This window comes from Monodon monoceros, unplaced genomic scaffold (assembly GCF_005190385.1).
Source record: "Monodon monoceros isolate NGI ecotype Baffin Bay Population unplaced genomic scaffold, NGI_Narwhal_1 Super_Scaffold_22, whole genome shotgun sequence".
NCBI lineage: Eukaryota > Metazoa > Chordata > Mammalia > Artiodactyla > Monodontidae > Monodon > Monodon monoceros.
Genome location: NW_021703779.1, coordinates 33,300,570 through 33,318,109, shown reverse-complemented (window position 1 = coordinate 33,318,109; position 17,540 = coordinate 33,300,570).

Below are 17,540 nucleotides of genomic sequence, written 5' to 3'. Positions count from 1 at the left end.
CACAGAAATATTTAAGAGTAAGCGTAGGCAATTTATTTTCAAATGGTTCAAAAAAATAATATGGAGGGAGAATGATCATGGAAATCTGACAAATGGTAAGAGTTGATAAATCTGGGTCAGGAGCACACTGGATTTCTTTGTCCTCTCCTGATAACTCTTCTGCACGCTTGAAATTATTTTAAAATAAGGCAGTTAAAAAATCTGACATATTAGAAGCTGTCTTCAGTGTACAGATTGCCCTGGCAGCTGGGGAGCATTAGTTTTGGGGGGATACTGCTCTTTTGTTGGGGAAGGCACTTTGATGGGCTTTTTGGTGATTCAAAGGCACTGCCTGGTCTAGGGGTTAGAGGTGGAGTCAGAGAAAAGCTAAGCTACTCAGCACAATAAAATGAAAGGATGATGTCCTCGGGTGGAGAAACTTACAGTGTTACCTGATGTGAGGCTTGCACTGGAGACTGTGAAAGAGAGCGTCATGGAGGATAGATGTGGCCCCAGAATAGGACAGAATGTCTGGCCCAAGAGAGGACATGGACAATCAGGGACTTTCCTGTTTGTGGTGATGATCTGAGAGAACAGGGCCACACGCTAATGATTGTTGGTTTTCCCTTTCCTACATTGTAGTTCCTTTATGTTGTTTCTATGTCTTCACTAAAGCTGACTGACCAGCACAACACAGCATCAGCCTTGAATTAATGGTCATCTTGAGGGATAAGGCGGAAGCTGGCGGGAGGGTGAAATAGACTAGAAGGGCCTGAGGCAGCAAGGAGAGAAAAATGATGAGCTGATCAGAGGTGACCCAGAGGAACAGCAGGAGACATCAGGAGGATACCAACAGTCTGAGAATCCCTGGAAATATCTGGGAAGAGACATTGGACTTCTAGGTGTTCTCTGGCGTTTGAATTGTAGTGATTTGGATATTAAAGGGAAGCAGACTGCAGAACTCTGGGGAACTTCATCATATATAGGAAAGCAGAGTTCAATTGCCACATATGGGTTGCATACAGTAAATGGTTAAAAAATATATTTCAGTGGTTTACTCTAATCCAAAGGAAGAGTTGGTGTGCCTACCTTCTACTGCAAAAAAAGCATCAGGAGAAAATGATTTTGTTAGGCAAAGTCGTCCATTGCAGATGAGGTGGATCAAGAATGAGAATTTTCCTCTGTGTGTACTTTCAAACTTTGCTAGTTTAGGGACAATAATAAGATAGGTAATGAATACTTATTCTATTTTAATGCAGTGAGATTATTAATTTGGGGTCACTTGTGAGATTTACTGAACTCCTTTCTTGAGACTGAGATCTCGGGGATTTAAAAAGTCTAAGAAACTCAACCAGCAAGAGTTCAAATGAATCATAAGGTTTTATTTTCTCACTGATGTGAGAAGACATCTGCACACCCTGAATTTGAAACTACAGGCTAAAAATGTGAATATTGCTGTCAGTTCAAACAAGTGAAGATAGTCAGACACAGCCCAGACTGTTCTATAATTCAGAAACCACATCCATTTCCCTTACTAAACTTCCCTGGACTCAATGGATTAATGATTTTGAACAAAGGCAAACATTTTGCTGGAAATGAAACCATGATTTTAAAAAAAGATTTGATGACTACGGATGACACTTAAAATTTATTCAGTTGCCTTGGAAATTTAAACGTCTATATCTATACACATATAATTGGATGAATATCAGTCCTGTCAGTGTGATTCAGTTTTAAATGTACTGACTGGGCTTAAAAATAAAACATGCCCATAAAAACTGATAGTGTCCGTGGAAATATAACAATGTGTGACTATAGATGCTAAAACTCTCATAAAATATCTAGCAATATGGTGCAATGATGAACAATGCTTGGGTCTTAGGTAACTGTATAAAATTGCTGTCATTAATGAAATAGCTGAAATCAAAGAGGCACCATGAGCCATGCAAGCCCAGAGTCAAAGTGAGGTACTCTCTAGCTCTATCCACTTCACATTTCCCCGGGGTGGTTTAGCCTGTTAAATACCAGCACAGCAGGCACTGTTTTTCATTACTCTAAAGATTTTCTTAACTCCCTTCTCGTCTACTGCCTCCCAATATAGAGGATGAAAACAACAAATACTAGGTCTCCCAAAGTTCCCAAACTTCCTTGCAAGTAGCCTTTTAAAAAAATCTTCCAGGAGGATGGAAGATAAAGCATTACGGGAAAGCTTTTTCTTTTATTGAAAAAGTAATAATAAAAATAAAGTCAGGGATGATGTCAGTGAAAGTTGTGACGTTATAGACTGAATTGTGTCACTCTAAAATTCATCTGTGTTTTTTTTTTACATCTTTATTGGAATATAATGGCTTTACAATGGTGTGTTAGTTTCTGCTTTATAACAAAGTGAATCAGCTATACGTATACATATATCCCCATATCCCCTCCCTCTTGAGCCTCCCTCCCACCCTCCCTATCCCACCCCTCTAGGTGGTCACAAAGCACCGAGCTGATCTCCCTGTGCTATGCAGCTGCCTCCCACTAGCTATCTATTTTACATTTGGTAGTGTATAAAAAATAATGATAATAAAATAAAATAGAATAAAATTCATCTGTTGAATCCCTAACCCTCAATGTGACTGTGTTTGGACACAGGGCCTTTAGGGGGTAATTAAGGTTACATGAGGTCACAAGGGTGGGACCCCAATCTGATCGGACTGGTGTCCTTATAAGAAGAGGAAGAGACACCAGAGGGCTGTCTCTTTTTCTCTGTGTGCACAGAGAAGAGACCATGTGAGCATACAGTGAGAAAGCAGGAAGAGAGGCTTCACCAGAAACCAACCCTGATGGCACCCTGATCTTAGACTTCTAGCCTCCAGAATTGTGAAAAACATTTTTCAGTTATTGAAGTCACCCAGTCTGTGGTATATTGTTGCGGCAGCCTAAGCAGATAAATACAGGCAGAGTAAGGAAATCCAGGAGGTTGTCCACGCCCAGAATCATTGAAAACCTGGGGGAAAGACTGTCAGAAGCCTCATGAGAACGCTGGACGATAATGAAATGTTTACAGCAACAAGTGAGTGCTTAACTAAGACAAAGGCCATGAGAACACAGTAGGAGAACTTTGTGGCCCTTTAACGTACCTTGGTCCCATCCCTCTCTGCAGGGTGGCAGTTGACTTCGAAGACGGCAGCCTGAATTCCCATTGTGGGCACCTGGCTGCAGAGGAACTAGAGCAGACCTTAATCCCAAGGAGCTGCGTTTGTCTGTTTTGATCGGTCTGGAGGTTCCCTGAAGGACAGGCACAGGGTGCTTGATTTTGTTTCCCCTAAGTCAGAGCTCTCTCAGGGTGGAGAAGGGGCCGTGCAAAGATCCTCCCTCAAAAGCATTGAAAGGAGAAGCCAGTACCACTTGGGGCAAAATATAACAATTGGGGCAAATGATAGAAACACTGACAGCCTGGCAGGAAAAGCTAGGTATGAGATTCTTTGGGCAATAAGGGTTTTGACAAGCTGCCTTGTAGACTGGGGAAACTAGAAGGCCACACACATGTCCAGAGCAGGATGCACGCTCAAAAGAGACCTGAGAAAACCATAAACTTCCACATCTAGCTCATCTTTATGCTCGGAGTAAGTAGGAAGTGAAGGTTAAGGCAGAGTTGTAAATGGTATGACTAAGGCGTGAAGGATTGCGCCAACAGGGAGCCAATCTTCAAGGACCTGGAAAGTATATTTTTCTTTCTTTCTTTTTTTAAAATTTCAATCAAGGCATTTAAGGAAATCTCTGTCAAATGACTAGCTGACCACTGAGCTAAAGGAACAGAGACCTCATATACCACTCATTGCAAAGAAGACAGTCTTTACAAAAGTAGTTTAGAAAAGTCACTAAACAAACAACTACGACCCAAGGCAAGCAACAACAAATCCCAGAGGTGGAGCAAAGAATCTAAGTTACTACATGATAAGATTCAGAATGTGCAGTTTTCAACAAAATATTACAAGGCACATAAAGAAACAAGAAAGTATGGCTCAGATGAATGGATAAAGAAAATGTGAGCAGGCTTCCCTGGTGGCGCAGTGGTTAAGAATCCGCCTGTCAGTGCAGGGGACACGGGTTCGAGCCCTGGTCCAGGAAGATCCCACATGCCTGGAGTAACTAAGCCCACGTGCCACAACTACTGAGCCCACGTGCCACAACTACTGAAGCCCATGCACCTAGACCCCGTGCTCTGCAACAAGAGAAGCCACCGCAATGAGAAGCCCGCGCATTGGAATGAAGAGTAGCCCTCACTCACTGCAACTAGAGAAAGCCCGCGTGCAGCTGAAAATAAATAAATAAAATAAATAAATTTATTTTAAAAAAAAGAAAATGTGAGCTATATATATGAGTTGGTGGTCAAGGGGTATAAACTTCCACTTATAAGATGAATCAGTTCTGAGGATCTAATGTATAGCATGGTATCTATAGTTAGCAATACTGTATCATATACTTGAAAGTTGCTAACAGAGTAGATCTTGAATGTTCTCACCACAGAAAAGAAATGGTTTGTAGTGAGGTGGACGGACCCAGAGACTGTCATACAGAGTGAAGTAAGTCAGAAAGAGAAAAATAAATACCGTATGCTTACACATATATACGGAATCTAAAAAAAAAAAGGTTCTGAAGAACCTAGGGGCAGGACAGGAATAAAGACGCAGACATAGAGAATGGACTTGAGGACACAGGAAGGGGGAAGGGTAAGCTGGGATGAAGTAAGAGAGTAGCATTGACATATATACACTACCAGATGTAAAATAGCTAGCTAGTGGGAAGCAGCCGCATACCACAGGGAGATCAGCTCGGTGCTTCGTGATCGCCTACAGGGGGGGTATAGGGAGGGTGGGAGGGAGGGAGACGCAAGAGGGAAGAGATATGGGGATATACGTATATGTACAGCTGATTCACTTTGTTATAAACAGAAACTAACACACCACTGTAAAGCAATTATACTCCAATAAAGATGCTAAAAAAAAAAAGAAATGGTAATTATGTATGGTGATGGAGGTGATAAGTAGTCTTTTTTTATTTCTTTTTTTTTTAACATCTTTATTGGAGTATAACTGCTTTACAATGGTGTGTTAGCTTCTGCTTTATAACAAAGTGAATCAGCTATACATATACGTATATCCCCATATCTCTTCCCTCTTGCGTCTCCCTCCCTCCCACCCTCCCTATCCCACCCCTCTAGGCGGTCACAAAGCACCGAGCTGATCTCCCTGTCCTACGTGGATGCTTATTGTGGTAATCATTTTGCAATATGTACGTGTATCAAACCATTATGTTGTACACTTTAAACTTACATAATGTTATTTGTCAATTTTATTCCAATAAACCTGGGGGAATAAAACGATACGGTCATACTGGGGTAAAATGGGCCCTAAATCCAATACAACAGGTGTCCTTATAAGAAAAGGATGTGAAGAAACGAGGGAAGAAAATCACGTGGTGATGGAGGCAGAGACTGAAGTTCAGCAGCTGCCAGCCACGGGATGCCAAGAATGGCTGGCAACTACCAAAAGCTAGAAAGAGGCAAGGAAGGAGTCTTCCCTCCCGGTTTCAGAGGAAGCATGGGTCCTTCTGATAACTTGACTTAGGAATTTTGGCCTCCAGAACTGTGAGACAATACATTTTTGTGGTTTTAAGCCACTCAAGTGTGTGGTACTACTTTGTTAAGGCAGTCCTAGGAAACTAACACATGCCCCCTGTGGAGAAAACAACTTGTTCCAAGGCCTGGAGGCAAGGTCAGGGATCTGCAAAGAGTTCAGTGTATTTAAAGTTTAGAGAGAGAGAAAGGAAGGTAATGCCAAGAAATGAGGCTGGCTAGATAGACAAGCAGGGGCCAGATCATGCAGGACTTTGAAATTTATCCTAAAGATAAAGAAAAGAAAAAAAAGAGGTGGGGTATTCCCTGGCGGCCCAGGGGTTAGGACTCCGCCCTCTCACTGCCAAGGTCCTGGGTTCAATCCCTGGTCAGGGAACGAAGGTTCCGGCAGGCCCCGCAGCACAGCCAAAAAAAAAAAAAAGATTCATTGAATGGTTGAAGAAGGAGGATAAATGAGCAGATCTGTGTGTTACAAGAGTACTATGACTTCAGTAGGAAACGGGCTGGAAGCGAGCACTGTAGGCAGGAATAAAAGTTAGGAGGCTACAGAATTTGTCTAGGGGAATATATAAATTGGCTACCACTGTGTAAGAAAATACCCCAAACCCAGTGGCTTAAAATAACATCCAATATTATTTCAGTGAGTATGTGGATCAGTTGATAGATGACTTATCTACGCTGGGCAAGTTAGGAGTCAGCTGATCTAGACTGGGTTTTTTATCCTCCTCCTGGGAACGGTGGGCAAACCTGGGCACATCCTTCTCCTATGGACGGAAGGGGTGCGGGAGAGCAAGCCCAAACAGACAGGCTCTCTTTGAAGCCTCTGCTAGCGTCATGCCTGCTAACATCCCACGGGGCAAAGCACACCACCTGGCTGAGCTCAATTTCAAAGGGGAGCAAATACATTTCACCCTTCGATGGGAGGAGCTGTAAAGTCACATAACAAAGGGTGTGCATATAGGGAGGGCTGAAGGATTGAGGCCATTCATGCGTTCTACCTGTCATGTAGGATTCTGTCCATCGTGATGCAATGGTGGCCTCCAAGTACACTACCAGGCAAGCTATATAAGAGGTCACAGAAAAGAAAGACCTCCTGACCACATGAAAAAGCTTGACTCACTTAATCAATAAACCTTAGAACGCACAGCAAATGGCAAGGGGAAAGAGATGGGGACACTGAATACAGGGTGCCAACAAGCAGAAGTACTACACTTCCTGAATCCAGGAACACGCAGTGGACGAACATCCGCCCTCTCTCTGTCTCTGCTGCATCAGCCTTCCCTGCCGATGGCGTGGTTACAAGCACCAGAGCTGGGGTTTGAGCCAGGGGTCTACAGACAGAAGGGGCCTGGGACCGACGGCACATACTTCCTCTGAGAGATGCAGAGGCTAGCACAGCTGGCCACAGCTGTAGCCTGTCAATAAGTCTGCTGAAGAGCTAAGGGTTTACTTGTATTTCTTAGGAAGAGGACACATGGGGCCACGATGGGTGTCACCAAGGCGTGGCTGAATTAAGACTCCATAAGTTTGTAGTGTTGCATAATATCGACATAAAAATAGTCTGCCTCATGGACCTCACGTCTATTTATCATATATAGAGAGAGTATTAGTGTTTCCTTGGTCCTTCCATCCTTTTCTATCTATAGGTACACAAATATGCCTTACTTGCTTTATTTATCTCACATGTCTTCTAGGTTAATAACTCACTTACTGCTATGAACTGAATTGTGTCCCCCACCAAAATTCATAGGTTGAAGCTGTAACTTCCAATGTGAGTGTATTTGGAGATAGGGCTTTTAGGAGAAAATTAAGGTTAAATGAGATCATAAAGGTGGGGTGTCTAATCTGATAGGACTGGTGTCATAAGAAGAGGAAGAGCGAGAGATATCTCTCTCTTTCTCCATGCACATACACTGAGGAAAAGTCAGGTGAGGACACAACAGAAACACAGCCATCTACAAACCAGAAAGAGAGGCCTTACAGGAACTTGACCGTCCTGGCACTTCCAGTCTGCAGAACAGTGAGAAAATAAATGTCTGTTGTTTAAGCCACCCAGTCTGTGGTATTTTGTTATGGCAGCCTGAGCACACTAAGACACTTATCTATGTCTAACCCATCTGAAGAGTTCCATGCCTCCCATTTGTTTTCTTGTCTTTTACAGCGGAATTGAATATTCTCCAACAGTACAGCAAATGTACACTATTCCACCGCTGTAAGAGATGGTAGTGATGTGAATTAGACTAGACTAGACTAGAAAGGACAGCAAGGGAGAGAAATGGAAGGATTCAGAATTCGCACTGCCGGCATTTGTTGCCTGAGGAGTTAGTTGCATGAGACTGAGGGACAGGAAGGTTGACCCCAGGTTTCTGGCTTGGGCAGCCGCTTAATGGTGACGCCACCCCCTGAAGAAAAGTGCCGGAGGAACAACCATTGTGCGAAGAGGTAAGGAATTCAGCTTTGCACGGGCCTGAGTTTCAGTGGGTGGGGAAGGGGAGACGAGGTCTCCGAGGAGACGTGCTGGCTGGCTAGTCGGATGTGCAGTTGGAGGTCATGACCGTGGTCTGGCTGGAGACAGAGGTGTAGGCGTCAGCAGTAGAAGTTAAAGTAGAAAGTTACAAAAGGTCACGGGAGAGGGCAGCGGTAAGAAAGGAGGAAGCCCCTCGACAGATGCTTCTTGGAGACCTCGGTTCGAAGGAGAGCAGAAGGTGAGGAGACTGAAATGGAGAAGAGGAAAGGCAGGCGGAGAAGAGAGGTCACACCTGCAACGATGGGCCTCGGCAGCCACTGGAGTCCCAGGCACCAGTCATCTGCTGTAAGTGTGATGCAGACTAATAAGTGACCTGGATTCGGCAATGAGGAAGCTACTATGAGTGACCTCAGTGAGAGGTCTCTGTGGACAGCAAGGATGGGAGCTAGATGTTAACGGGTTGGGGTGAGGGGTGGCGTCACCTCAAAATGCTGCCTGTGATGGCGAAGAGAGAGCCTGGCTGGAATCGAGAAGACATGTGGACACCACGTGGAGCTGGTTTCGATTCGTTTTTGAATAAGAGCTTGTGAGTGTTGTGAAGAAGGAGCCAGGACAAAGAGAGAAGCTAAACACGGGCGTGAGCCAGGCACCTGGGCCCACGGCAGCAGGGAAATGGGAGCAGCCCTTGTCTTGTAAAAGGAGGGACGGAGAGCGCAGATGCAGGAGCGTCTGCAGGGCGGTGGCAGGAAGCTGAGGGACTTCCTCTCTGTGGTTTTCATTTTGTTTGTGAAAGAGCAGAAAAGGTCTTTTGTTGAAAATGAAGTGGTAGGTGGGTGTTTCAGGACAATGAAGAAACTTTTCAGGTTTTGTGTCTGCTGTTCCTAAGTGGGGCTTGACTACAGAAGCCCAAATGGCTTCCAGAGACCTGAGAACCCAGTTGAGTCCGTGATCATAAGCCGATAGTGGTCTGAAGCTGTGGGTCACTGTCCCCGCTCTCCTTACCAACTCGTGTGCAGGTGCAGAGGAAGAAGGCAGTGCAGGTGATCGGCTTGGGTTTTGCTGGCAGAGGGCAGTGTGCGAGGGGATGCAGGACACGTGCAGGAGAACGGCGGAAGTGACGGATGGTGGAGTCTACGACGGGCGTAGCACCAAGAAGGGAACACAAGAGGAAAGCAGAGCCAAAGGGTCGAGAAGAAACCAAAGGTCTTGATGAACAGGGCAGTCGTCTTGGGTGTGAATGAATGAGGGACAGAGAGGAGGTGGTGTTCCGAGGGGGCACATCTGCGATGGAGATTTTAAACGTGATGCACTTCCGAGAGATGACGCGGTCTAGAGTGTGGCCTTGGTGGTGGGTGGCTGAAGTGGAGGGGGAAGACTTCTGAATGAGAAGGCAAAGGAAGAGTGAGGCAAGGTTCTGGAGCCCCTGAAGGTACCCAGAAGGAAGGCCCTCCTCTCGTTGCAAAGGGGTTTAATAAAATTACATAGAAATTGTTTAAATCCTGACCTTCCACTTACCAGCTATATGACCTTGGGCAATCTACTTAACCTCTCATAGTCTCAGTTTCCTTATCTGTATAATGGAAGAGAGGTATTCATACCTATCTCATTGGGTTGGTGGGAAGATGAAGGGTACACAATGCACATAGCACAGTGCTTGACACACGGTGGCTGCATGATGCATGAGTTCTGCCTCCCTTTTAATGTTTTAAATTTTAAATTATTTATTATTTATTTTTGGTTGCACTGGGTCTTCGTTGCTGCGCACGGGCTTTCTCTAGTTGCGGCGAGTGGGGGCTACTCTTCGTTACGGTGCGTGGGCTTCTCATTGCGGTGGCTTCTCTTGTTGTTGAGCACAGGCTCTAGGTGCACGGGCTTCAGTAGGTGTGTCACATGGGCTCAGTAGTTGTGGCTCACGGGCCCTAGAGCGCAGGCTCAGTAGTTGTGGTGCACGGGCTTAGTTGCTCCACAGCATGTGGGATCTTCCTGGACCAGGGCTCGAACCTGTGTCCCCTGCATTGGCAGGCAGGTTCTTAACCACTGTTCCACCAGGGAAGCCCTACCTCCCTTTTAAAATGTGGTCCAAACAAGAGGAAAATGTTCTAGGTGCGGTTGGACTGCTCAAGAGTGAAGGGGAATCCTGATTTCCGTTGTTTTGGAGATAGCATATCTACGGTGTAATCTTAGATCAATTGTGCTACCCTTTCAAAGACTTGCCTCACATTCTTGGCTCACACAGAAGTGTGCAATCACCTTAAACCATGAGAAGATTTTAATGTAAACTGCAGCAATTTAGTTGGGGTAGCTGATAAAAAATATCTGGCCGGTATGTTCCAACAATCCCATTCTTGGACATATATCCAAAGAAAACTATAATTCAAAAAGATACATGCACTCCTATGTTCATAGCAGCACTATTCACAATAGCCAAGACATGGAAACAACCTAAATGTCCATCAACAGATGAATGGATAAAGAAGATGTGGTACATATATACAGTGGAATACTACTCAGCCATAAAAAAGAAGGAAATCATGCCATTTGCAGTAACATGGATGGACCTAGAGATTATCATACTCAGTGAAGTAAGTCAGAAAGAGAAAGACATAACATATGATAACACTTACATGTGGAATCTAAATTATGACACAAATGAAGTTATCTACGAAACAGAAACAGACTCACAGACATAGAGAACAGACTTGTGGTTGCCAAGGGGGAGGAGGGGTGAGGGAGGGATGGAGTGGGGGTTTGGGGTTAGTAGATGCAAACTATTATATACAGAATGGATAAACAGCAAGGTCCTACTGTATAGCACAGGGAACTATATTCAATATCCTGTGATAAATCATAATGGAAAAGAATATGAAAAATAATATATATATGTATAATTTTTCCTGTACAGCAGAAATTAATACAACATTGTAAATCAACTATACTTCAATAAAATTTTTTAAATATTAAAACATTAAAAAAAAAGAAAACTACAAAAAATATCTGGCCAGGTATATATAAAGTGAGAAGCCTCATGGGAGGAAAGTTGCATAAATTTGCTCGGGCTGCCATCATGAAGTACTACAGACTGGGTGATTTAAAAAACAGGAATTTATTGTCTCACAGTTCTAGAGGCTATAAGTCCAAGATCAAAGTTTTAGCAGGGCTGGTTTCATTCTGAAGCCTTTCGCCTTGGTTTGTAGATGGCTGTCTTTTCCTCTGCCTTCACATGGTCTTTTCTCTGTGTCTTGCCTGTGTCCTAATCTCTTCTTATAAAGAAATCAACCATATTGGATTACAGTCCACCGTCAGGGCCTCATTTTAACTTAATTGCCTCTTTAAAGACCCCATCTCCCAAAACAGTCAAATTCTGAGGTTCTGGGGGATAGGACTTCAACACATGAATTTGGAGGGGAGGGGGACATAATTCAGCCCGTATCAGTTGTAAATGAGAATTCCATTCTTAAAACAGTGCAGATTTGTCAAGGTTTCTGGTCATAGAGTAAGACACATTAGAAGCACAGAAGTAAAAAATGTTGAGAGAATATAAGTTAAGTTTTAATAAGATAGGATAATATTATATAATAATATACCAAAAGGGAAAATCGCTGAAGAACTACTCACTGAGATGCAAATCAAAACTGCAATGAGGTATCACCTCACACAGGTCAGAATGGCTATCATGAAAAAGTCTACAAATAACAAATGCTGGAGAAGGTGTGGAGAAAAGGGAACCCTCCTACACTGTTGGTGGGAATGTAAATTGATATAGCCACTATGGAAAACAGTATGGAGGCTCCTCAGAAAACTGAAAATAGAACTACCATATGATCCAGCAATCCCGCTCCTGGGCATATTCCCAGAGAAAACCATAATTCAAAAAGAGACAGGTACCACAATGTTCATTGCAGCACTATGTACAATAACCAGGACATGGAAGCAACGTAAATGCCCATTGACAAATGAATGGATAAAGAAGATGTGGTATTGTATATACATATACACAGTGGAATATTACTCAGCCATAAAAAGAATGAAATAATGCCATTTGCAGCCACATGGATGGACCTATACTTTATCATACTAGGTGAAGTAAGTCAGAAAGAGAAAGACAAGTGCCATATGATATCACTTATATGTGGAACCTAAAATATGATACAAATGAACATATCTACAAAACAGAAACAGACTCACAGACCTAGAAAACAATCTTATAGTTACCAAAGGGAAAGGAGGTAGGGGAGGGATAAATTAGGAGCTTGGGATCAGCAGGTACAAACTACTATGTATAAAATAGATAAGGAGCAAGGTCCTACTCTATAGCACAGGGAACTATATTCAATATCCTGTAATAAACCATAATGGAAAATAACTTGAAAAGGAATACACATATATACACACAACTGAATCACTTTGTTGTACACCAGAAACTAACACAACATTGTAAATCAACTATACTTCTGGGAATTCCCTGGTGGTCCAATGGTTAGGACTCTGCACTCTCACTGCCGAGGGCCTGGGCTGATCCCTGGTTGGGGAACTAGGATCCTGCAAGCTGCACTGTGTGGCCAAAAAAGGAAAAAAAAAAAACACAGAAAACCAAAAAAACTATACTTCAATAAAAGAATTACTGGGAATTCCCTGGCAGTCCAGTGGTAAGGACACTGTGATTTCACTGCCGAGGGGCCCGGGTTCAAGCCCTCGTTGGGGAACTAACACCCTGCAAGCCGCACAGCACTGCAAAAAAAAAAAAAAAAGAGAAAGAATTACTCACTGAGGGGAGAAATAAATAATGCATCCTGCTCCCTAAGGATAAAAGTATAAACTTGTTGAATCAAAGAAACAAATCAGGATAAAACCAAAAAAAACCTTGATGTGGGTAGGTGGTCTTTTTCTATATCTAAGGGCTGAGCTGGTATTTGGATATGTGTTTCTTCTTGGAAACATGGACATAAATGTTTCTTTGGAGTTTGAGCTGTGGAAGAAGCTCTGCTAAAGAGCTGCAGCGATGGTGTTGCTGCCCTGAAGATAGATCCTTGGAATTGATGATAAAGATGCAGTGTAAATTGCACTAAATTATCTGAATTCTCTCATCCAGTCCTTATTTGGAGGTCACACAATTTCAGGATGGCCACATAGGTATGGGAAGGAAACCAACATTTCTTGACATCAACCACTGGCAGGGTCTGTGATAGGTGGTCTGTATTCATTAATTTAATACAGTCTTCATATCAAGATTAAGAAGTATCTCTTCTCATCCCCATTCTACAGATGCGTGTGGTGAGGATTAGAAAAACCAAGTATTCCACCTGAATTCTTATGGTGGTAGTAACAGAGGTAGGATTCAAATTTAGGTTGATCTGAAAACAAAGCATTATTACATTTGATTATACCAAGCAAGTGGGTCTAGACCAGTATTGTCCAATATGGTAGCTACTAGCCACATGTGGCGTTTTAGATTTAAATAATTAAATTTAAATAAAATTTGAAATTTAATATCTCAGCTACACTAGCTGTATCTCAAGTGTTCAATAGCCACATGTGGCTAGTAGCTTCCGTACTGGACAGCACAGATGTACAACACTTTCACTATCACTGAAATTTCTATTGTCCAGTGCTGGTCTAGAACTAGTAGGCTCTGACATAATTTAATTTATAATTACTTCTGTGAATGTTTCACTGACGAGATGTTTTCCGGAAAGTCATAAAACTAGCAACTAATACAAATGTAGATTGAAAGGTAAAAATTTGATCACTGTACTTTTACAATCTTTTTTTAAACCATGAAAGATGAATACCTAGAAATGCATATAACATAAACATATAATTTAACTAACAATGTTAAAGTGCATTCCCATGTAAGCACCAGCAGGGCTAAGAAACAACATGGTCAGTCCTCTGGTTTCCCCCACCTGGTGTCCCTTCGCTTCTAGGGTAACCATTTGCCTGACATGATGTAATGATCACTTTTTAGTAATTTTACCACCTATGGATGTATCTGTAAACCACAGAGTTTAGTTTTGCCGTTTAAAAATTTTACGTAAGCTGAATCATAAATTATGTACTCTTTCTCATCTTGCTTTTTATGTTCAACATGATGTCAATATGTTTCATCCATGTTATTGTTTATAGCTATAGTTCATTCACTTTCTTTCCCGTATACATAATATTCCCATTGAATAATTATGCCACACTTTATTTAGCTCTTCTACCTTTGATAACCATTTGGGTTGTGTCCAATTTTGGACTACTAGAAATGTTTTTCTCCTCCAAAAAAAAGAAGCAAGCTTTTCCCTTCTGTCAAGATGAGACTCAGATTAGCAGCAGTTTACAAGCATTTGGGACCTCAGCTACAACAAGAGTCTATTTTATACGGCGAGTCACTACACTCATAAACGTATAGAACTGAAACAAAAATGCCCCCAGAGAATAACTGACTTGACATATGCAAGGCACTCTGATATTTTCCCTTGTATTCAATTCTAGTCTATTTCTTTTTTTAAAAAAAAATCTGGTTGTGACCCAAAATTGATTTTGGGATGCATTAATGGTTCATACCTACAGGTGGAAGAATTCTGGAAGCTGCGTTACATAAGACACGGACGGCAACACGAGGCTAGTAGGGCCCTTCCAGAGCAGGCCTTCCATGGTTTCCATGACTACCCATTTTTCAGGCCAACAAAATCACCCATGCAGTGAACCAAAACTGTCACGGCAACCTGCTCCTTTCTCTCTTCACCAGCACGGGGATGGGAACGCAGCACCCAACTACAGCAGCAGGAATGTGGACTCTGTCACCAGCGCTCTCAGAAAGAATCTCGGCCTGGCTTTGTAGGAAGCCTCATGGCCCAGAAATGGTTTGTCAACGCATCCCACCCAGGTTATGGAGGCGCTGGCCCCTTCCCTTATGTCGGAGGAGAATTCCTCCATTCAGGAGCTGGCCCCTCCGTAGGGTGTGGAGGAATTCCTGGTGACCCCGAGAAGCCAAACCTTAGCTCTGAATCAGAGGACAGGCCTCGTCGTAGGCCTCCCTTTGTGTCCCCCTCCTTCCCAAGTTCACGGGCCTCCTTCAGCACTGCAGACGGTGAGAGTCAGCTCCCTCACCATGTGGCCAACTACCACTGCCATGGGGCTGCCCTGCCCATCTGGGCCTCACATCTGGAGCCAGGATCCCTGAGTGAAGGACGACAGCCTTTCCAGAGAGCAGGTCAAGTTGCCAGGGCTGATGTTTCTGCAGAGTTGTGAGCTGTGGGTGATGAGGGGAAGGCAATCTGGGAATTGTGGGTGTGGGGTAGGTGTGAGGGTGGTGGTCTTGTTCCACTTTCAGCTGCTGAAGCAAGAACATGTGATGTCCTGGGGGACCTCCAGTGAGTGGGGGTGGGGGTAAGAGAGAGGGTTTTCAAGTCAGTGGCCTGGACTCAACCCCAGCTCTTCCACTTCGGGGCCGCGTGACTTTGACCAATTGTTTAACCTCAGCCATGGCATCCACCAGTGTAACCGCTACAGCTCAGCCCTGTTCTGAAGATGAAATGCGATGATGCCTGTGAACCACTGAGCACACGGAACAGGCTCACTGGAGGTGGCTGCTGTTATTAACACACCCCTCCATTCCCCCGTCGCAGGCCAACGCTGCCTCAGCGTGAGTAGGGACAGGGTCAGCCACATGGGAAAAAAAGCCCACTAATGTGCATTTTAAGGTATGGTTATTACTCTTACTATAATTATATAGGAGCAGTTTATTGAGGACCAGGTCCTGTTCTGTGTGCTTTACATGAATTAAGTCATCTTAATCCTAATCACCACCTGATAAGCAAACAGGCACAGAGAGGTTAAGTAACTTGCCCAAAGTCACACAGCTGTCAAGATCAACTAGGGATTTGAATGTAGACCGGCTCCAGAGTCTATGTCCTTAACCTCTTCTCTCCCTTCATAAGGCCCCTTACCCTCTGCACGCTCCCCACTTCTCTTCTTGAGAGACACAAAGATGAAGAGCTCCCAGAAAACATGCTTTGAACATGGGAGGTCCATGTTATTAACACCTTGCTGTTGTCGTCATATGGGGTGGGGGAAATGGTGCAGAGGCCTAGGCAGTGGCTCTGGGAAGCAGCTAAACGCAGGTGTAGGGCCTGGGAACTGCACACACACTACACTCGAACCCAGAAGCTTGATCTACCTGAGACGGCAAACATGGGTTTGGCTTGCTCTTCAAGGAGAACGGTGCTGGGAAGGACTCTGAAGCCATGGAGAGTGTCAGGGTGGCCACCGAACGTCAGGATTGGTCACCGTGGCCCGGACGTGGGCTTGGAGTGCAGAGGAGGGGAGAGACTGGAGTGGGGAGACCAGGGGGGCACTTGTCTTTCTTGCCCCTTTAGTGATTTACTATTTAGTGATTAAACCTTTAATCTTCCAGGATGTTCAAGGTGGCTCTTTAAAAAAACATTATTTCTGGTCAAAACCTTGCTGGGTGGTATGGAAGCCTCAACTATATTTCTGCCAGGCCACAGTCTGCAAGGTGCATATTTGAGGAGGCCGTCAAATGTATAATGGAGGTGGGTCAAACAGTAGAGAGGAAAAGAAGAAGGAGGAAAGAAACAGCCAGCCACAGGACAAGGAAAGTAAACAGGAGGGAGAAAATTAGAACATGTGTAACTTCTGAAACAGTGTCCTAAACTCAAGCCAGGTCCCAGCGTAAGGCAACTGCCAATAATCTGTACCTGACTGAACAACACTGCCACCTGGTGGCCAGGACAATGTGACCGTCGAGGGGGTTCCTTTGAAAATCACACAATTTGGTAAAAGCTCGGGCTTCCCTGGTGGCGCAGTGGTTGAGAGTCTGCCTGCCGATGTAAGGGACACGGGTTTGTGCCCCGGTCCACAAACATCCCACATATTGCGGAGCGGCTGAGCCTGTGCTCTGCAACGGAGGAGACCGCAACAGTGTGAAACCCACACACCGCTAAAATATAAAAAAAATAAAGTGTGAGGAAATGGGTGAATGGATAGGAAATTTAAATTCTTTAAAATATTGTGCTTTGCCACTTGCATGTAAATGTGTGCTACAACTAGAGGGCAGCATAAGTGAGACTGTAAGGTAAATGAGGAACATACATCCATTTTTTTATAGCTGACATTTATTGAACGTTTACGACGTGCCAGGAGCTAGTCTAATTGTTCAATGCGTATTATCTCATTTACTCCTCATGCCAACCTTATGAGATAGTGCAGCTATATCCCCATTTTCCATTTGTGGAAAATGAGGCATGGAGGGTGAATGCATCTAGTCCAAAGCCACTCAGCAAGGAACTGGCAGTACTAAAATCTCAACCCAGACAGTTTAGCACAGAGCGCAGTGCATATATTTGAAATACAAAGGAAGCCAGAGATTGAATTTAAGTTCCAAAGATTTGAAGGGTAAGCAAGTAGAGATAATTTATTATTTCCTAAGTGAATCAATATACAAATATGTACTGAGCCCCTTCTCTG